The sequence below is a fragment of the Jaculus jaculus genome, chromosome 2, assembly GCF_020740685.1.
Source record: "Jaculus jaculus isolate mJacJac1 chromosome 2, mJacJac1.mat.Y.cur, whole genome shotgun sequence".
Lineage (NCBI taxonomy): Eukaryota > Metazoa > Chordata > Mammalia > Rodentia > Dipodidae > Jaculus > Jaculus jaculus.
Window position 1 is genome coordinate 189,859,642 of NC_059103.1, and position 22,634 is coordinate 189,882,275.

General features: G+C 41.1%; 1 non-coding gene across 1 annotated transcript; it reads left to right on the plus strand.

Annotated features, from left to right (window-relative positions):
* The first annotated feature begins 16,712 nt into the window (after nucleotides 1–16,712).
* On the plus strand, nucleotides 16,713–16,819 carry LOC123458927. The gene has a single exon (XR_006635862.1). It is a non-coding gene; the product is annotated as a U6 spliceosomal RNA (small nuclear RNA).
* Nucleotides 16,820–22,634: the final 5,815 nt, after the last annotated feature.

A 22,634-nucleotide genomic window follows, 5' to 3' on the forward strand; every position in this document is an offset into this window, starting at 1 on the left:
GAGTGTCACTTCATAATCTCTGCCTTCCCGAGAAGGTTCCCCAGCTGTGTAGATCTACAGATCTTATTTCCATGCATCTTCAGAACGACCCTATCAGCACCCCTACCTTAAGTACATGAAGATTTAAAGAGGCTTCCTACTTGCTAACACATATCTTGGGGCCTAAGAAATTGCCTCCCGGGGTGCACTTGATTATGTGGGTGAGTTGCATGACCTTTTTGCTTAGTTTTTGGTTTGAGTTTTGTTGTAAGGATTTTGTGTGTGTGTGTGTGTGTGTGTGTGTGTGTGTGTGTGTGTGTGTGTGCATTTGACCTTTTTGCTTAGTTTTTGGTTTGAGTTTTGTTGTGAGGATTTATTTTATTTTATTTTATTTTATTTTATCTTATTTTATTTTATTTTATTTTTTGGGGACAGGATCTCACTCTGTAGACCCAACTGGCTTCAAACTCATGATTCTCCTGGCTCGGTCTCTCGGGTGTTGGGATTACAGATGTGTGCCACCAGCTCCAGCTCATTTTAACATAATTGACATATTTTTCAAGTAAGTCCAAATTTTTTTTTAATTTTGTTTTGTTTTTATTTATTTATTTGAGAGCGGCAGACACAGAGAGAAAGACAGATGGAGGGAGAGAGAGAATGGGCGCACCAGGGCTTCCAGCCTCTGCAAACGAACTCCAGACGCGTGCACCCCCTTGTGCATCTGGCTAACGTGTGACCTGGGGAACCAACCGAGCCTCCAACCGGGGTTCTTAGGCTTCACAGGCAAGCGCTTAACCGCTAAGCCATTTCTCCAGCTCAAGTAAGTCCAAATTGAATTCAACCAGTTGAAAGCAATTAGAACCACTCCCAGCTCTTCAGTACTATGCACTGAATATAAAATAACCATAAATGGACCTATATCAGTATATTCTATCTGCTATCTGGAATAAGTTAGATTCTCCTAGACTTAGTCTAGAACCCTTGGAATCAATTTTTGTACATAATATATATATTTATGAAATTTTTGTCCACATAAGTTAATGAAGTTTTATAATGCTTTCATACAAAATATTACTCATCACAAATTTAACTATTTCAATCTCTCCTTCTAGATAGTCTAGGAACAAGCTTAATAAATCTAGAACCCATGAGGTTCTTAGGGAGTAGATAAAAGAACTGGCTTTGCCTTACAACAGTGGTAAGAGATTCTTCTTGCAAAATTACATTTTAGTAGAAAGGCCTATTTCAAGTGTTACAGGGCTCTGTGGGGTTGGGGTTAGTAACCCAGTTCTGCTACATAGTCCACTTCATGGGATTGTACCATTTCACTGTCTCTACTTTAGGAAAAGAGGAATGAGATTTTGAATACAACTGGTATTAAATTTGTCAAACCTCCAAACCATAAAAACAACTGATGGGCTGGAGAGATGGCTTAGTGGTTAAGCGCTTGCCTGTGAAGCCTAAGGACCCCGGTTCGAGGCTCGGTTCCCCAGGTCCCACGTTAGCCAGATGCACAAGGGGGCGCACGCGTCTGGAGTTCGTTTGCAGAGGCTGGAAGCCCTGGCACGTCCATTCTCTCTCTCTCCCTCTATCTGTCTTTCTCTCTGTGTCTGTCGCTCTCAAATAAATAAATAAATAATTAAAAAAAAAACTGATAATGCTGCTTTGTTTTTTTGAGACAGGGCCTCGTGTACCCCAGGCTGGCTTGAACTTCTCATCCTCCTGCTTCTACCCCTAGAGTGCTAGGGTTAACAGGCATGTTCCACCATGCCCAGCTTAAAGTGTTTTCTTTTAATGTCTGGCTAGCAAACCTTCAGGCTTTGGGAGATATTCTCCTTTCCATAGTCAGGGGAAAATACCTCTATTTCAGGCAATTCCTGGAGCCAAGTTTATAGGAATTTGAGTTATTCTCTTTAAAGCTTTCTGGTGCCATTGGAAGTAGCCACCGGGTGATGGACAGTCTCATTTGCCCATCCCAGTCTACATTTTCTGCTCTTTTCCACCTAATTCTTCACCCCAGAGGGCCGTCTTCAATGCGTGTTTCCTATTCCAGTCTGGGGCTGTGTCCAGCCAGTGGGATTCACTAGGAGGAGATCAGATGGAGAAAGAAAGAATAAATTCATTTCCTGGGTCCACCTTGCCAAGTCATGAGTTAGCACTGTCTGGATTCTTCTACCAAAGTCCGCATTTCTTATTGTAAAACTGTCTCTGTTATGGCTTCAATGTGTGTTTATGTACTGCTTACCAGGAAATGGGATTTCTGGGACATGATAGTGATCCATGAAGGCTGTGACTTCATGGAGGAATCAATCCATCCACGGACTCAGAACATGAGGGCTGCATTCAGAGGTGGTGGAAACTAGAAGGTGTGTCCTGCTGGGAAAAGGTGAGTCACTTGGAGTGGATCTTTGAAGGGTAGGGTTTTTTGTTTGTTTGTTTTGCTTTTTTCTCCCTGGAATTGCCTTCTTTTCTCCTCCTCTCCTCTTCTTTCTTCTCTTCCCCTTCCCTGTCTCCTCTCTCTCCTTCCTGCCAGCCATGGATTGGACAGTCTCTTCTACATGTGATAGGCTCAGTATTCATTAGCTTTTCTCTTTGCTCTGACAAAAATAAATGCCCGACACAGACAACTTAACAGGAGGATTTATTCTCTTAGACGTGTTGTTTCAGACGCATCAGGGAGGACATGGAGAAGCAGAGCTGTTCACATCATGGCAACCAAGAAGCAGAGAGAGAGAAAAAACACAAGAAGAAGCCATGGCAGGATCTAAGCCCTAAGGTGGCATACTTTCTCTATCTATACACTATCCTGCTTTTTGTTTGTTTGTTTGCTTGCTTGCTTGTTTTTTGAAATAGAGTCCCATTCACTCTGTAGCTCCAGGCTGGCCTCAAACTCACAGCAATCCTCCTACCTCTGCCTCCATGTGATGATATTAAAGATGTGCACCACCATGCCCAGCTATACCCTGTTTCTTACTTTTTACCACCCTCCAATAGTACTGCCATATTAAGAATCCACCAAGAAATCAAGCCACTCATCAGGTCAGAATGACTAGGGAGATCTAATCATCACAGGGGAAAAAAATATGATCCATTAGCAAATATTTAATGATGTTCTTTGGACTTCTCAATTCCCTGAAAAGGAGACAGGACATAACCAGAAAACCACCTCTGATACCCTTGTCACAGGACATTCTGTGCCATGCCTGAGGGAACAAACGCCCCTGAGCTTGAGCTCCGCTCTTGCGTCAGTGGCTACCCGACCACTCCTCTGACTTTGCCACAGCGCCGTCTCTGGTCCACTAGCCCTGGGGTCTCGTATCAGTCAGGATCAAACACGGGACTACTGCCGCAGGCAGCTCACACGCCACGTCCTTCTTTGGACTCAGAGGCCCATTGCTTTTCTGTCCCTCTTCCTTTCCAGTGGTGTCCTTGCTTTATTTTTATTTTTTCCCATTCTGTAGGTTGCCTCTTTGCTTTTTTCACTGTGTCCTTTGCAGTGCAAAATCGTTGTAATTACATGAGGTCCCAGTGATTAATCTGTGGTTTTATTGCCTGAGCAATTGGGGTTGTATTCAGAAAGTCTTTGCCAAGACCAATATGTTGAAGGGTTTCCCTTGCTTTTTCCTCTAGCAGTTTCAGAGATTCAGGTCTGATGTTAAAGTCTTTAATATATTTGGATTTAATTCTTGTGCATAGAGAGAGAGAAGAATCTTCATCCTTCTACAGATATATATCCAGTTCATCCTTCTACAGATATATATCCACTTTTCCCAACACCACTTGCTGAAGGGGTTGTCTTTTCTCCAATGAGTAGTTTTGGCATTTTTATCAAATATCAGGTGGCTATACATCTGGACTTACATCTGGGTCCTTCTGTTCCACAGATCTACATGTCTGTTTTTGTGCCAGTACCACACTGGTTTTGTTACTATGGCTCTGTAGTATAGGTTAAAATAAAATCAGGTATGGTGATACCACCAGCCTTATTTTAGATGCTCAGTATTATTTTAGATATTTGAGGTTTTTGTGATTCCAAATGAATTTTTGGATTGTTTTTTCTATTTCCATGAAAATGCCTTTGGAATTTTTATAGGGATTGCATTAAATGTGTAGATTGCTTTTGGTAAGATTGCCATTTTCACAATATTTATTCTTCCAATCCAGGAACAAGGGATGTTTCTCCACTTTCTAGTGTCTTCTGCAATTTCTCGCTTGAGTGTTTTAAAGTTCTCATTGTAGAGATCCTTTACTTCCTTGCTTAGGTTTATTCCAAGGTACTTTATTTATTTTTGATGCAATTGTGAATGGGAGTGATTCTCTAATTTCATCCTCTGTGTTTGTTGTTAGCATATATGAAGGCTACTGATTTCTGTGTATTTATTTTGTATCCTGCTACATGGCTATAGGTTTTTATCAGCTCTAACAGTTTGCTAGTAGTCTTTAGGGTCCTTTATGTATAGAATCATGTCATCTGCAAGTAATGGTAACTTGATCTCTTCCTTTCCAATTTGTATACCTTTTATGTGTGTCTCTTGCCTTATTGCTATGGCTAAGACTTCCAAAACTATATTAAATAATAATGGGGACAGTGGACACCCTTGTCTTGTTCCTGATTTTAGTGGGAAAGCTTCCAGTTTTTCCCCATTTAGTAATATGTTGGCTATAGGCTTGTCATAAATAGCTTTTATTATATTAAGATATGTTCCTTCTATTCCCAGTCTCTGTAGGACTTTTATCATGAAGGGATGTTGGATTTTGTCAAATGCTTTCTCTGCGTCTAATGAGATGATCATGTGATTTTTGTCCTTCAACACTTTTATATAATGTATTACATTTATAGATTTGTGTATATAGAACCATCCCTGCATCTCTGAGATAAAGCCTACTTGGTCAGGGTGAATGATCTTTTTGATATATTCTTGTATTCTGTTTGCCAATATTTTGTTGAGAATTTTTGCATCTATGTTCATGAGGGAGATTGGTCTGTAATTTCCTTTTTTTGTTCTACCTTTGCCTGGTTTTGGTATCAGGGTGAAGGAGTTTGGTAGAATTCCTTCTTTTTCTATATCCTGGAAAAGCTTAAGAAGCAGTGGTGTTAGCTCTTCCTTAAAGGTCTGGTAAAATTCAGCAGTGAAACCATCTGGGCCTGGGCTTTCTTAGTTGGGAGGTTATTGATAACTGTTCGGATCTCCATGCTTGTTATAGGTCTATGTAAGTGATTAATCTCATCTTGATTTAATTTAGGTAGGTCATATAAATCAAGGAAATCATCCATTTCTTTCAGATTTTCATACTTTGTAGAGTATATGCTTTTATTGTATGTCCCTATGATTTTTTGAATTTCTCTGGAATCTGTTGTGATGTTACCTTGTTCATCTCTGATTTTATTAATTTGTGTCTCTTCTCTCTTTCTTTTGGTCAGATTTGCTAAGGGTTTATCAATCTTGTTTATCCTTTCAAAGAACCAACTCTTTGTTTCATTAATTCTTTGGATTTTTTTTTTTTTTTTTTTTTAGTTTCTATTTCATTAATTTCTGCCCTAATCTTTATTATGTCTTCCCGTCTATGGATTTTTGGTTTGCCTTGTTCTTCTTTTTCTAAGGATTTAAGGTGAAGCATTAGGTCGTTTATTTGTGACCTTTCTAGTTTCTTAATATAGGCATTTAAGGCTATAAATTTACCTCTTCGAACTGCTTTCATTGTGTCCCAGAGATTTTGGTACGTTGTGTTCTCATTATCGTTTGACTCTATAAATTTTTTGATTTCCTTCTTGATTTCTTCATTGACCCATTCATTATTTAGTAGTGTATTATTTAGTTTCCATGATTTTTGTGTATGCTCTATAGCCTTTCTTGCTACTGATTTGTAGTTTAATTCCATCGTGGTCCAATAGAATGCAAGGAATTATTTCAATTTTCCTGAATTTGTTAAGATTTGCTTTGTGTCCTAATATATGGTCTACTTTAGAGAATGTTCCATGTGCTGCTGAAAAGAATGTATATACTGCAGCATTTGGATGAAATGTCCTGTATATATCTGTTAGGTCCATTCCTTCTATGACCTCATTTAGTCCAGATGCCTCTCTGTTTATTTTTTCCTGGGATGGCCTGTCAGTTGATGAGAGTGGGGTGTTAAAGTCACCCACCACCACTGTGTTTGTTGTTATCTGTGACCTTAGTTCTAATAGTGTTTGTTTGATGAATTTGGGAGCCCCCATGTTAGGTACATATATGTTTAGGATCGTAATGTCCTCCTGTTGGAGTGTGCCCTTAATCAATATAAACTGACCTTCCTTATCTTTCTTGACTAACGTTGGACTGAAGTCTACCTTGTCAGATATTTGGATAGCAATCCCTGCTTGTTTTCTAGGCCCATTTGCTTGAAACACCATTTTCCAACCTTTCACCCTAAGATAATGTCTATCCTTTGTAGAAAGGTGAGTTCCTTGGAGACAACAAATTGTAGGATCCTGCTTTTTAACCCAGTCTGCAAACCTATGTCTTTTGGTTAGGGCACTGAGGCCGTTGGTATTAAGAGATATTATTGAAAGGTGTGTGTTTATGTTTGCCTATTTTTTTTTTTTTTTTTTTTTTTTTGTGGTTCCAGTTCTACCTTTGGTCTCTTGTGTTAACTAGTATTTGAGTATTGCTTGTTTTTTCTAGGTTACTTATATGTGTGCTTTCCCTTTTGTTCAGCATGGAGGATTCTATCAAGTATTTTCTGTACAGCTGGTTTTTTCTTAAAATACTCCTTTAACCTGCTTTTGTCATGGAATGTCCTTATTTCTCCATCTATTTGAATGGATAGCTTTGCAGAATAAAGTAACCTTGGTTGACAGTTGTTATCTTTCAAGACTTGGAATATATCACTCTAAGCCCTTCTGGCTTTTAAAGTTTGTGTTGAATAATCTGCTGTAATCCTGATGGGCTTGCCTTTGTAGGTAACTTGATTTTTCTCTCTAACTGCTTTCAATATTTTCACTTTGGTTTGTGTGTTTGGTAGTTTGATTATAATATGGCGAGGAGAGGTTCTTTCCAGGTTTTGTCTGGCTGGGGTTCTAAAGGCTTCCTGTATCTGCACTGGCACCTCTTTCCCAATTTGGGGGAAGTTTTCTTCTATGATTTTGTTGAAGACACCTACTATGCCTTTGGAGTGGAATTCTTCTCCTTCTACTGTGCCCTGAATTCTTATATTGGATCTTGTCATAGTGTCCCTAATATCTTGAAATTCCCACTCATACTTTTCTATAACTTTGTCTTTATCTTTGTTGGCCTGTATTAGATCTGCCACCTGGTCTTTTAGCTTAGATTTTCTGTCCTCTCCTTCATCCATTCTACTGGTGAGATTTTTCTACAGAGTTTTTTATTTCATTAACTGTGTTCTTCATTGCTAGTAATTCTGCCTGGTTTTTCTTTATTATTTCTATTTCCTTATTTATGTCTTGTATTGCCTTCTTTATTTCATTAAATTGGTGTCCTGCATCTTCTTTGATTTCCTCTTTGATTCCTTTGACTTCCTCTTTGATTTCTTCTTTGATTCCTTTGATTTGTTCTTTGACTTATTTGAACATATTTACAATCATTCTTTTGAAATCTTTCTCAGGCATTTCCTCTAACTTGTTCTCACTGGAGGTCATTTCTGATGCATTAATACTTTTAGGTGGATTTATTTCGCCTTGCTTTTGAGTATTTCTTGTGTTATAATGTATATATTTTTTCATCTTGGATTAAGTTAATGCTTGGATTTTCTGGCTAGCTGGATATTCTTAGCTGTATCAATTGATTTGATGTTATATATCTTTAAGGGTAGGAGCTTAAGGTGTTAGGTGTGGCTCTTAAGACTCTCAGAGTATCTACAAAGGTGTTCCTAGGGGTTGAGTTTCCCTGCTATGGCACCATTCGAGTAGGCTGAGTGAAATAAAATATAGGTAGATTCTAAAATTTAACTAAACACTATACACATTCAATCAAAAACAGCACCAACTATTTATGCAAGAGTAGTTATTATAAAATCCAGATCCTCTATCAACAAAGAGGTTAAGATTTCTGGTCTGTTTAGGGATCCACGTCAGCTTGTGACCAAGTGAGACCCTTCCCTGGTTCATTCTCAGTTACCTTGGGTGATTTTGGTCTCAGTCAAGTTGCTGGCTGTGTCTTTGGGCTGCTGTTCTGATTTCTGGAGCTGGGAACTGGCTTTTTCTGCAGGGCAAACCGAGCTTGGCTACTGTGGCCCTGCAGATCGGCACCCCCACTGCTGGAACAATTACTGCTGCAGCTGTCACTGCTGGGTCTGTCACCGCTGCTGCTGAAGCTGCCGGTGCTGCTGCCGCTACCGCTGCTGCTGTAGCTGCCACTGCTGGAGCCACCGCTGCTGCTGAAGTTGCTGCTACTGGATCCACCGCTGCTGGGGCCACTGTTGCCAGTGCCAGAGCCACTGATGTTGCTGCCGGACTCTGCCCCTCTTGGGTCCCGCTGTTGGCTCAAGTTGGCATGGCCAGGTCCTGGGACCGCTGCTCTATTCGCTGGAGCTGGGCACAGGTGGTGGGGGAGGGGAGGGAGCCGCAGCTGCTCTGGTTCTCTCGCTGTTCCACGTGTTCTTCTACCTTGTGATCTGCTCCTCCGTTGTTCACTGCCACTCTCCCTTCACGTTTTTTGAGTTGCAGAGAGCTCTGGTGTGAGTGGAAGCTCCCCTCACCTGGCTTTTCCTGTGGCTTGAGCCAAGCCTGGCGGCTTTCTGGTGCATCTCTGCCACCACGGTCATGGACCTGCCGGGGCTGCTTTTGCCAGCCTGTGTGGGCTCTGGATGCTCTAGATCTCTTCTACTTCTCCACTGCCATTTCAATTTCCAAAACACCTCACTTTTTAGTAAAAGTGTGTATTTTGCTGAGTTTTTTTTTTTTTTTTTGGTCATTTTCTCCCCTAGGCTGCTTTGGCATGGTACCTGCACTGTCATCTTAACCAGAAGTCTCCTATTTTTATTTTTTATTAATTAGTTTTGTATTCAGCAAATACAGTCAGTTTGGTACCATTATGAGGCTCATCTGTGACCTACCCCCTCCCCTTGGCCCCTCCTTGTTAAGGTATGTGGGTCATGCATTCTGGAGTTAGCCCACAGTTATGGGTACATAGATATCTGCATATCATGACCCAACACGTGGCTCTGACGTACTTTATGCTTCCTCTTCAGCAAAATTTCCCTGAGCCATGTTGGGTTCACACTTATGCTGGTATCCAGTTCACCAGGAAAACAGCACCCTTGCTTGTCTCGCCAATTTTTCTTAGTTTCAGCCAGGGTTCTTTTGAGGTATGATGGAATGGCTCTCTCCTTAGGATCTACAACTATCTGAAAAAGAGAAGCAGATTCTCCAATGGAGAGTAAGTTAGCACCAGGACAAATGAGATAACCCTTACTTTTTTTAATAGAGAATTTAATAGGTGTACAGACCCTCTTGTACCCCACGATTGATGGTAGCTTGATAATGGAGAGCAGGTTTATGTTTGGATAGGCTTCTGACTTGTTTCCCAGCTCCAGCTATGGATCCCATACCACTGAGGGGATCAGTCAGCCAAATCAAGAGCAGTTGGTTCCCCACCATGGCTGTGTGCCACTATTGCACTTGGGTGGGAATCACAACAGGTTATTTGCTGCTAAGTAGGTTAGATGCTTGGACAGATATTGGTCATTTTCCCCCAGTCGCCCATGTAGCACCTTCTGGCACTAGACGCGCTGACTGTCTGGGGACTGACTCTCTTCCTGATTCCAGCCATGTCACTCCATGTTATGTGTCGACCACATACAGTGTCTTCAGCAGTAGGGCCTTACAGTGGTCTCCTTTTAGGTAAACATATATTTGTAAAACTGGTCATACAGCTCCTTGTCTGGGACAGTAGTGTGTCATGTAGCTCCAGTGGGATTTACCAGCCAGATATGTCTACAGAAAGAAAGTCTTTCCTTTATGTAGTTAAACTTCTTTCCCTGGTTCATTTACGATTTCAAATGCCAGGATAAGGAGGTTATCCCAAATATTTATGTCATGTTAAAGCTTTTAATTTTTTAAACTTTTTAGTAGATAATTTTCACGCATGCACCGAATGTATTATAATCACTTGATCCCCTCCCATTACCTTCTTTGGTCTCTCTTTCCTCATCTCCCTTCCATTGAATCCCTTCTTTTTTCTAAGTAGTCCCTCTTCTACTTTGATGTCCTTCATCACCCATGACAAAACATTGATGTACCCAATACTATGCAGGTATTGTGAAGGACACACAGTCACTGTGAGGTCAGAAATATAGCAGCTGACTTGTTTCAGAAAGACAGCATTTCAAGGCACTCCTCTTCATTGTCCAGCTCCAACACTCTTTCTTTCCTTCCCTCTTTCTTTCTCTCTCTCTCTCTCTCTCTCTCTCTCTCTCTCTCTCTCTCTCTTTCTTTCTTTCTTTCTTTCTTTCACCGAGAAAGAGGGGGAGGGAAAGAGAGAGAATGGGCACACCAGGGCCTCCAGCCATTGCAAACAAACTCTAGATGTGTGTGCCCCCTTGTGCATCTGGCTAATGTAGGTCCTGGGGAATAGAACCTGGGTCCTTTGGCTTTACAGGCAAATGCTTTAACTGCTAAGCCATCCCTCCAGCTTTGGCTCTGACATTCTTTATTCCCTCTCTTCTACAATGTTCCCTGAGCCTTGGAGGGTGTGACAGGGATGTCTTATTTTAATTAGTCTGGGATACTGGCATACTAAATTACCTGAATAGGGAAAATATTAATTTAATCTTAGTTTTGCTATATAAAAATATATTAAATTCATATTCTCTCTCTTAATCTCTGGGGTCCCAGAAGAGTCATTTAAAATGTCTCTTTCAGGGACTGGAGAGATGGCTTAGCAGTTAAGGGCTTGCCTGTGAAGCCTAAGGACCCTGGTTGAAGGCTCAATTCCCCAGGACCCACGTTAGCCAGATGCACAAGGGGGCACACGTGTCTGGAGTTCATTTGCAGTGGCTGGAAGCCCTGGCGCACCCATTCTCTCTCTCTCTCTCTCTCTGCCTCTTTCTCTCTCTCTGTCTGTTGCTCCCAAATAAATAAATTAAATTAAATTAAATTAAAAATAAAATAAAATGTCTCTTTCAATGTAAGGCCCTATTGCTGAAGACACCACAGGCTGAGGTCACAGGTCATCAAAATACCATGCTGGAATGGAGAGGAAAGCCACTTCCCTCTCAGCTGGCCCTCATAGTGTTGGTAAATGATATGAGAGTTGCTGGGGAACAATAGATGCCAACAGTCTGAATAATCAGGGGACCCTACAAGCTATGAAAGCCAACAGCCGGGCAAGAAGTACACATTTCTACAATAGTGGCACATAGCCTTTGCAAGTAACCAACTGTTTTCTGGTTGGACCTGAGGCCCTCTCAGTGGGAGAGAGCTCCCATATCTGGCACTGAAAACCAAGTCAGAATCCCTGAGACTAAGAAACTTATAGCCTCATTAATTCCTAAATCTCTATCAGCTGGGAACCTACCATTCAGAATACTTAAGTTTATGGGGGACCCCTGAATCCAACCACCACAAAGACTGACACAGAAAAGCCCATATTTTAAAATACACAAAACATCTGAGGTTGACTTTAATGCCACTGTTAAAATAATGATTGGGGGAAATATTATATTTGTCAGAGATATATATTTATTTGTATTATTAGTATATTATTATGTGATTAATATGAGAAAGGATATGGTTTTGCCAGCACATCCTATTCTTGTGTTCAAAAGTACTTGAGTAACTTTGGTTGAGTTCTCTTTGCTACAGTCAATTATTCCAATTATGCAATGATGACCAAACAGAAATATCAGGGTAATTGGTTAATGGGAGAAATGTTAATTTTCTTCTTGAATTACTGTGGAACAAGATTTGGCAAATGTTTTGGTGAAGGACTAGATAAAAACAAATATTTCAGTTTTGTAGGTCATGTGGTTTCTAACTATTCAACTCTACCATCATAACAGAAAAGCAGCTATTGAAGATGTCTAATAAATGGATGTGGCTGTAACACAATAAAGTTTTATTTATAAAAATGAATGAAAGGCCATCGTCTGACTTATGGGCTATATTGTTCCAAACAAAACTATATTCTTCATAGGTAAGTCGTAAAAGTAAAAATGTGTAAACTCTGTCAGATGCAGAGCTTTTCCACCCAGTGAATACATAAAGGGTTCAAATTACTAATGTGTATGGAGTAAGAGACCAAGAGAAAATAAAGTATTTGTTTTGCATGGGCAAAGAGAAAGTCAATAAAATATGTCTTTCTTAGATGTATTAAGGTAAGCCACGCAGACATACATAGAAGTAAGTTGGGAACATTCACTGGAACCTGACTCCCCTGTTATTCACTGTTGTACTTGAGATGCTGCCCTCATTGGTGAGAAAGTTTGCAGAGAAGTGAAGAAATGTTCACCTTTGACAGAGGTCTCAACTGCCTCCATTCTGATGGTCAACACCAGACTTCCTTTAATAAACTGAGATCAAAGGCCATTGAAAAGGGGTTCACAGTGAATAAAGACGGAGTACAGGCACAAACCAAGTTCAAAACCAAGTCCTACTATCCATAGGAAGGGGTCTGGTTCTCGATGAGCAAGAAGTTCTTGCTGACTCACTGGTCCTTTTGGGTATGTTGCTCATTGAGCACAGTTTGCCACAGAGAACAATGAGGTTAGGGTTCTGTTTCCCTTCCCTTAAAGGACTACTGTGGTGTGTCCAGGAATCTTTCTCAGCAATGTTATTATATCAAAGCAAATTGATATGCAATCAATTTAAATACAATCAAAACTGAATATGAGGCTTGATTTGTACATTAACCTTGTAGGAGACCAGTGTGATAAAAAGCAACTTCTAACCCTACAAGATTTCCATCATAATGACTCCCTATTCTTTGTAAAGCTCCTTATATACATCTTAGGAGGAGATCCTTTAGCATATTATGATAGGGTGACAGACATTGCAGCTAATGGGTCACAAAAGCCACCACCATCATACTACAGGAAAATGCACCAAAGCTCAAATCTTGAAGAGCAAAGTCAGTTGAAGATTTTCTTTCTTTATTTATTTCTCTTTTTTTTTAATTTATTTGAGAGAGTGGGGGAGAGAGAGAGAATGGGCATGCCAGGGCCTCTATCCACTGTAATTGAACTCCAGACACATGTGCCACCATGTGCATCCAGCTTATGTGGGACCTGGAGAATCAAACCTGGGTCCTTAGGCTTTGCAGGCATGTGCCTTAGCTGCTAAGCCATCTCTCCAGCCCTTCTTTCTTTCTTTTTATTTGAGATGTGTGTATATAGTATGTGGGGTGTGTGTGTGTGTGTGTGTGTGTGTGTGCATGTGCTGTATGCAAGTGTGCAGGTTCCATGCACACATCAGAGGAGGACATCCAATATACTCCTCTACCTCTCTTCCTCCTTATTTCCTTAAGACAGAGTCTCTTACTGAACCTGGAGCTTGCTAGTTTTCAGTTGCTGTAGCTGACCAGGGAGCCTTGGTGTGCTTCCTATCTCTACCTCCCTCAACACTGGGGTTACAAGCATGTACAGCCACGTTCAGCTTTTTAGGTGGGTGTTGGGAGTCACTGAGCCATCTCCCCAGCCCTCAACTTGTGCCTTGTCGATCTTCAATATGTGTGCCTGCCTGCCTGCCTAGATCCATGGTATGAACATTTTCTATTGCAAAGAATGAACTGTCATCCATTCAATGAGTATATTTTAAAGTTTTGCCAGTGAGACCACATGATTAAGCACTAGACTGGGGATAGAAGGACCAAGTTGATTCCCAGCCCTCATAAAACATTGAATTATCTGTGCAACTAGGGACAAACAAGTCACTTGCTTTAAACCTAGTCTTCTCATCTAAACTTTCTTTATAAAGTGGAAAAACGCAAAGCCATTCTCAAGGGTAACCCTGGGCTACTCTGAAGTCAAATAGGATAATGCATGGGATATTGCATTGCAAATTGGATTAAACAGTGTATAAATGTGAGAGATGATGTAATTCATATTAAAATTTTAACTGGTGAATTTGGAGTTGGCAAGAACTCATTGGAAATAAGCTTTCTCTGAGGAGTTCAGGGTTCCCAAAGGCTTTTAAAGAGAATCGCAAGGCGATGCCTCCACTGCCACATTCAGAGTATGAAAAGCCCATTTAGCTGTCATCCCCTGTTCTTGGCAGACTCTCAGGGAATGCCAGCAAAATGTCTGAAGTTGGAACAGCAACCCAACAAGTGCATCCAAATCTTTCATCAAACTGTGCCTAGCTTAGAAGCAATGTTATGTTAACATTACCCCCTTGTGGATGACTTCTAATGAATCCAATCTGCCAAGGGGAAAGGAGAACATGTGTCACAGAGACACATAATTGGGGTGAAAACTAAGTTTAAAAGTAAATACTCTCCCAATTAAAGATGAGCAAAAAGATTTCAGAGGACATCAGGACTCCCAAATCCTTCAAATCTTTCCCCTGACCCTTAGACCAAAATATAATCAAACCTTTAAAGTTTTTAGATGCAATTAAAATAGAAATTTGTAACTCTGTTTATTGAGTCAGATTATCTTGAAAGATAAACTTTCCTGATTGTAGGCTATCAAACTTCAAATACATCATCAACTATTTGGGGCTATCAGGAAACCATGCAGGGTGTGGAAGAGACCACAGAGTCTTCAAGTGCAGTCTCTGAATTGTCGTCATTACTTCCTCATGGCTCCATTGTCTCATTTCTTCATGCCCCTATGGTTACACCTACTAGACCCCAGCATTTCACTGTCCTTTTGTTTTCTGGATATTATTCTGGGCTCCGGGGATATAAAAACAAGCAAGACATGAGCTTGACATTGGATATTTGGCTTTTATTCCCAAGTGCACCCTTTGTTCTTTCTCTCTGTCAGGTCACACTCCTCCTCTGTGATGCTTCTCCTCTCCCACTTAGGAAACCTTAAATGTGCTTTCTCTAGAATGAAACTCCCCTTGAACACATGTCCATTCTAATATTTATGTTGTTATACTTGGTAATTATTTCATTATTCCTTGAAGTTGGTGATCAAGTCCTTATCATCTTTGTTCCCTAATAACTCCACATTACCTGACTCAAAATAGATTTTAAAACATTTTTTGAATAAATGAGTCCACAGTCCAGTCATTCCCTAGTCACTGGATATTTTCATTTCTACTACCTTACTGATTTTTCTCCCCAGGTTCTTTTCTTTAGTACATCTACAGTCCAACTTTGGTCTTACCTCTGAGACCTTCTTTCAATATATCTGCTTATATTTGCATGCATTTTCATTATCCAAGTAATGGTTGATGGAAATATAGGTTGATATCATTTCCTAGCTGCTGTGAATAGAGAAGTATTGAATATGAATGTGCATGTATCTTTGTCATAGGTTATAGAGGCCTTTGGGTATATGCTCAGGAGTGGTAAACCTGGGTATTGTGAAAGTTGGGCTTTTAGTTAGTTAGTTAGTTAGTTAGTTAGTTAGTCAGTCAGTCAGTCAGTCAGTTAGTTAGTTAGTTAGTTAGTTAGTTAGTTTGCTTGTTTGTTTATGAGAGAGAGAGACCAAGAAAGAACAAGGCAGACAGAGACTATGGTCATGCTGGGGCCTCCTGCCACTTTAAAGGAATTCCAGATGCAAGCACCACTTTGTGCATCTGGCTTTATGTGGATATTGGGGAGTCAAACCCAAGCCATTCGTCATGGCAAGCAAGCATCTTTAACTTCTAAGCCATCTCTGCAGCCTGATGTTTCTCTAATTTATTTATTATTTATATTTTAGAGAAAGAGAGAAAATTGGTGTGCCAAGGCTTCAGCCACTTCAATTGAACTCCAGATGCTTGTGCCACCTAGTGGTCATGTGCGATATTACACTGGCCTCACCTCTGTGTGTTTGGCTCTGTGTGGGATCTGGAGAGTCCAACATGGGCCCTTAGGCTTCACAGGTAAGCACCCCAATTGCTAAGCCACCTCTCCAGCCCCTGATTTTTTTTTTTTTAATTTTTGAGAACCCTCTCCACTGATTTTCATGGTGACAGCACCAGTTTATGCTCCCACCAAGTGACCAAGGGTTTCTCTTTCCCACATCCTTGCCAGCATTTTATTGTCATTGTTTTGTTGATGATAGCCATTCTAACTGAGTTGAGATAGATTGTCAGAGTGGTTTTAATTTGCATTTTCCTGATGGCTATGGATGTTGAACGTGTGAAAAATATTTGTTGGCCATTTGTGCTTCCTCTTTTGATAACTGTTTTTATTATTATTATCATTATCATTATCATTATCATTATTATTACTCCCAAAGCACAGGTTTAATTTTGCAGTTCTTCCTATATTCTAGATTTCAACCCCTGTTTGAGGTATGGCTAGCTATGATTATCCCCCATTCTGTATGCTGCCTTTTCACTCTTCTGATAGTTTCCTTTTCTGTGCTGAATGAAACTTCTTAATTTCATTAGTCCTAAACATAAGGCTATTTCCTATGCTATTGGAGTCCTGTTCACAAAGTTCTTGCTTATTTCTATAATTTGCAGTATGTTCACTATGTTTTCCTCTAAGAGTTTTAGTATTTTCTGTTTCAAATTCAAATCTTTGGTCCATTTTGATTTGGTTTTTGCATAATGTGAGAGATGTGGATCTAGTTTCATTCTTTTGCATACAGATATCTGTTTTTTTCTGGCACCATTTATTTAAAACTAGCTCATCGTGCTCGCTTTGGCAGCACATATACTAAAATTGGAACGATACAGAGAAGATTAGCATGGCCCCTGCGCAAGGATGACACGCAAATTCGTGAAGCATTCCATGTTTTTTCTGTCTGTCACTGTCAAATAAATAAAAATAAAAAACTAGCTCATCTTTTTTTACAGTATATTTTTGACACCTTTGTAAAAAAAAAATTATGTGGCTCTAGCCCTGTGGATTTGTTGTTGTTTTTTTTTTTTTTTTTTGGATCCTCTATTTTATTTCAAGTAAGTTTCTTATATTCTATTTTTATCATCTAAGATCTCTTTCCTACTCCTATTAGGGTTAAAGCATGTGTCAGCCCACATGATTTTCTTCACTTCTAGTTTCATAATAAAAGTTTTGTTCTGAGCTGGTCAGAGGGCTCAGCAGCTTAGCCACTTGCCTGAAAAGCCTAAGGACCCTGGTTAGATTTCCCAGTACTCTCGTAAAGCCAGATACACAAGGTGGCACATGTGTCTGGAGTTCATTTACAGTGGCTAGAGGCCCTGGTGCACCCATTCTCTCTCTCCCTCTATCAGCCTCTCTCTTGATCCCTCTGCCTCTTTAAAATAAATAAATACAATATTTGTTTTAAAAAAGTTTTGTTCTAATTTACCTCCTTCAAAGTCTCTATGCTTCTAAATAATTTATGCAGTTGTGATAACTTGCTCATGTGTTCCTTAAGGTTAGAGGGTCCATGACTACATCTGGGGAGGTCATAGCCCTACAGGGGAAGCGACAACTGTTTTCTAGCAAAATGAATATATTGTGCCCACTAAACTGCCCTCTACGTACTTATGTTTATGCCAATATGTTAACGCTCCTTTTACTTTTGGTTAGAGAGCTTCTCTTTTCAGATAGCGGTGACCACTGACGAGACCCAAAGCTCATCAAAGTACTGGGAAGGAGAGACAGTGGCATGTTTAGCACTGAGATATATCTCCATCACACCCTCTGAAGCTCAGATCATTGTGGAAGAGATGGTGTAAAGAGTGTAAGAGCCAAAAGAAGGGAAGGAGTGTTCTGCAATACTGTCTTCCAGGCAGAAAGGAGTCGTGGTATTCATGGCATCACAGTGGCTGATGCTATCTGCCAAGACCTGCACAATAGGAGGTGTCACAGTCAGTTTTTGGTTGCTGTGACAAACATGCAGTCAGACACAGTTTGTGGGAGGAGGGGTTTTATTTCAGGCTTATAAATCAAGGGGAAACTCCATCAATGTCAGAAGACGCTGTTTACTTCTTTACCGCCAAGCCCAGAGAAACAAGTGCTACAAGCAAACAGCAAGCACAGACTGCTGGAGCTCAAACTGCTCTGTACATGCCTTTGGACTGGAATGAAGATCTAACGGTAAACACACCTAAAGGCTGGAATCCAGGATCCGCCCTGGTAACATGCCACCTGTAGCAGAGATCTGCCTGCTAGGGGCCCAGGTTGCAATCTCAATTCTAATAAAACACCTGAGTCTATTGGGTCATACATTCAAACTATCACAGGAGGGAAAGAGGATAACATCCAAACAAAACAGAGGCTGGGGGTGGTACACATGGCTTTAATCCCAGAACTCTGGAGGCAGAGGTAGGTGGATCTCTGTGAATTCCAAGTCAGCCTGGGCTAGAAAGTGAGACCCTACCTTCAAAAACCAAAAACAAATAAATAAAGCAGGGCTAGTTGAAAATAAGGAGGAATTCAGTGGAGGAGGTTGGGGAAGGGAAAAAGGGAAGATGGTGGAAGATTATGATCATGGTATATTGCATATATGCACAGAAGATGCCAATAAAAAGTTTAAAAAGTCAGGCTGGAGAGATGGCTTAGTGGTGAAGGCACTTTCCTGCAAAGCCAAATGACCCAGGGTCAATTCCCCAGGTCCCACATAAGCAAGATTCACAAGGTGACACATGCATCTGGAGTTTGTTTGCAGTGGCTGGAGGCCATGGTGGGCCCCCCCTCCATATATATACACGTGTGTGTGTGTGTGTGTGTGTGTGTGTGTGTGTGTGTGTCTGTGTGTCTGTGTGTCTGTGTGTCTGTGTGTGTGTACATATATGCCTCTTTCTCTCTACATATATATTTCAAATAAATCATTAAGAAGTAAATAAAAAATAAATAGCAGTAGCAATGATAAATACACAGATACACAGGCACATGCCAGCACTGGCATGTCTGGTGGTGTTTCCCTAGCAAATGCAGAAGCAATTGTGATACCAGGTTTTGCTTAGGGTTAACATGCTAGATAAATCTGTGTTAGCCACACAGCTAAATTCACCACTTTTTTTTTTTTCTTTCAGTATTTGGAATTTAACCCAGAGCTGTTACTTGCTACACAAGTGATCTATCACCATCTCGCCAGTCCTCTTTTTAATTTTTTTTTTATTTTTAAAACATTGATTTTATTTTAGAGCGAGACAGAAAGAGAGAATTAGCAGACCAGGGCCTCAGCCACTGAAATTGAATTCCAGGGGCTTGAATCACCTAATAGTCATGTACAACCTTGCACCTGCCTCACCTTTGAGTATCTGGCTTATCTGGGATCTGGAGAGTTGAGCATGAGTCCTTAGACTTCACAGGCAAATGCCTTAACCACTAAGCCATCTATCCAGCTCCCATGTGAGCTTTTTAAAAATTTTATTACATATGGACATATTTAGTATGTAAACAACACATGTTGGTACCATCCTTTCCATCCTCCCTCCCCCTTTTCTGAAGAGGCCTTCCTCATTGGGGAGGCAAGTCAACCCCATGGGGACTGTGGGTCATGCATTATGCAGGGAGAGGCAATGTCTCTGTGCAAAATGTCCCACCTTGTGGCTGTAACAATCTTTCTGCCCCCAATTCCACAAAATTCCCTGAGCCTTGCTGGGAGCATTGTAAGTTTATTTCAGTGATGGGTACTTAGGAGCCTCTGGATCTCTGGTTTGGTAGGTGCTGAGTGTCCTCTGTGTCTATCTCCATCACCCTTGTGCTGATATCAGATTCACTAAGAAAGCAGCACTCTTGCTCATTTCCCCAAGTCCTCTGTGGTTTCAGCTGGGTCTGGGGTGGAGGGCACTGGGTCATTTATCTCCTCAGATCCAGCTCGCATCTGAGAAAGAGAAGTAGATTCTCCAACAGAGAATGAAGTTGGCACTGGTTAAATGGAATAAGCATTATTGATTTAGAGAGAATTTAAAGGGTGTAGATCCTCTTATAGCCCAAGGTTAGTGGGAGCTTGAAACTGGAAAGCAGAATCATTATCTGGGTATGATTATGACTTGTTTCCCAGTTCCAGATATGGTTTCCTTCCCACTGAGCAGATCCATTAATCAATCCAACAGTAGTTGGTTGCCCACCATGGCTGTGCACCACTATTGCACTTGTGTGAGCATCCCGTCAGGTTGTTTGCTTCTGAATAGCTTAAACTTTGAGTTGCTTGGAGAGATGTTGGCCACCTTCCATTGGTAGCTCATATAACACCTTCCAGCACTAGATGGGCTAATTGTCTAGAGACTGGCTCTCCTCCGGATACCAACCAAGTCTCTCCATGGTCCATGCCAACAGCATATGTTTTCTTCAGCAGTAGGGTCTTACTATTAACCTCTGTTGGGTAATCAAGTGCTTTGACGGAAGTCTGTCTTGTTTGTTTTGGGAGAACTAGTAGTTCTCTCTGATCAGCAGCTCATTGTGGATATAAACCACAACCTGGTACAGGGAATTACAGGCCAGCACCAAGGGAAAAGAAAAAAGAAAAAGAGAAGAAAGAGAAACAGGAGAAATTTAAGGCTAGGTTTTATCTAACCCTCCCCAGGGCCCTTTGATTCAGGTTCTCCCCCTGAGGTCCTCTTCAGGGATCTACCTTTTAGTTGTGTTATTTTGCATCATCTCCATCTCTTTTTTTGAGGTATGATTTCAATTCAAGTTCTGATTTTCTTTTATTGTTTATTTGTTTTGTTTTGTTTTTGTTTTTGGAGGTAGGGTCTCACTCTAGCCCAGGATGACCTGGAATTCCCTCTGTAGTCTCAGTGACCCTCCTACCTCTGCCTCCTGAGTGCTGGGATTAAAGGCGTGCACCACCATGCCTGGCAAGTTCTGATTTTCTTGATGCTTCCTGGAGTTCATTCTTGCATTTGTTCAACTCTTCATCAAGCTTAACCAACCAATTGTTGAGATCACCCATTTCTTGACTTACTTTCAATTTATTCATCACTTTGGAGGGTTCTAATGTTTTCTTCAACCAAGTTAAGCCTATTGTCAAAAGCTGAATGCTCTAGGAGATGATTCTTTTCAATTTCATTGATATGATTGTTGGTTCTTTGATGGTTTGCTTCCAGTTCAGTGATTTTTTAAAACATATTTTAATTTATTTTTATTTATTTATTAGAGACAGAGAGATTAGAGAAAGTGGGAGAGAGAGAGAGAATGGGCACACCAGGGCCTCTAGCCACTGCAAACAAACTCCAGACATGTGCACTACCATGTGTTTATGTGAAACCTAGTAAATCCAACCTGGGTCCTTAGGTAAGCACCTTAACCACTAAGCCATTTCTCCAGCCCTCAGTGATATTTTTGATCAGGGTCTCATTGGTTGTTGTGTTTTCATTTTAGAAATGAATTTCTATTGATTTCTTTATGATTTCATTTGAGGCTTCCATTGTAGGAATAGGCATCCTTGGTGAAGATGTCTCAGTTTTCTGACTTTCATTAGCTTTTTACATTGCTGTCTACCCATATTATGAAGACTGTTTATTTTATTGAGGAGGAAGCAAATGTTGTTGTTGTTGTTGTTTTTCCTTTGGTCCCATTCACCCTCTGACTCAGGTAAACAGGCCTGTTGGTACCCAGTGGCCAGTCAGGATACCAGAGCAAAAGGTCTGATTTACAGATCCACACAGGGACCAGGCCTCCCCAAGCAAGGCATAATGGGACCTACCAGGATCAGGGGACTGGGAGCAAGAGAACAGGGATCTGGCCTACTTACTCTGGCCCTCCAGCACACAGACTACCTCAGGGAACTTGGACCAGGGAATTGGGAGGAGCCAGGAATGAGGGTCTGGCCTACTCACTCCACATGGCTAGGCCCAGCCTGCACACCATCTGTTCAGGGAACCCAGACCAGGGAGGTGTGAGGAGCCCTGAAACTGGGGTCTGGCCTACTCCCTCGAGACCACAGCACCCGCCCACCCACACAATGTTTGTGCTGGCGACCCAGACCAGGAAGGTGGAAGGAGCCCTGAAGCCTGGGGGTCTTGCCTATTCCCTCCAGACCACCTTGCCTGCCCACTCACTGTGTGCACAAGTAACCCAGCCTTCTTTTGCTTTTCTTTTATTATTATTTTATTTTTTTATTTACTTATTTATTTATTTATTTTTTGGTGTTTCAAGGTAGAGTCTTACTCTAGCCCAGGCTGACCTGGAATTCACTATGTAGTCTCAGGGTGGCCTCGAATTCATGGCGATCCTCTTACCTCTGCCTCCGGAGTGCTGGGATTCAAGGCGTGCACCACCATGCCCGCCTCATTTTTATTTTGATACTTCTCACAAAGTTCCAAGCTTGGAACTCTGCAGCTCAGGCAACTATTGAACTTGTGATTCTCTTGCTTCAGCCTTCCAAGTAGTTTGGATACAGGCATTTGTGATCAAGCCTGGCTCCACCACTTATTTTCTAAGCCTCAATCTGTTCACCTATAGCATGAGGACAGACAGGCCTAACAAGCATTTGATTCAGTGGCTCCGTGAAAATGTGCTGAGTAATACCTGGGTGAGAATCATACTGCACATTACAGGTGCAATGGTGGGCCAGGGTGTTCTGCATTGAAATCTAGCCAGGGATGTACACATTGGCCCACATGTATGTTCAAGCCCAAAGAGGAAGAGGAAAAGAGGGCCCAAGGCTAGGCCTTGAGCACTCTAGTTTTTCTTAAATGT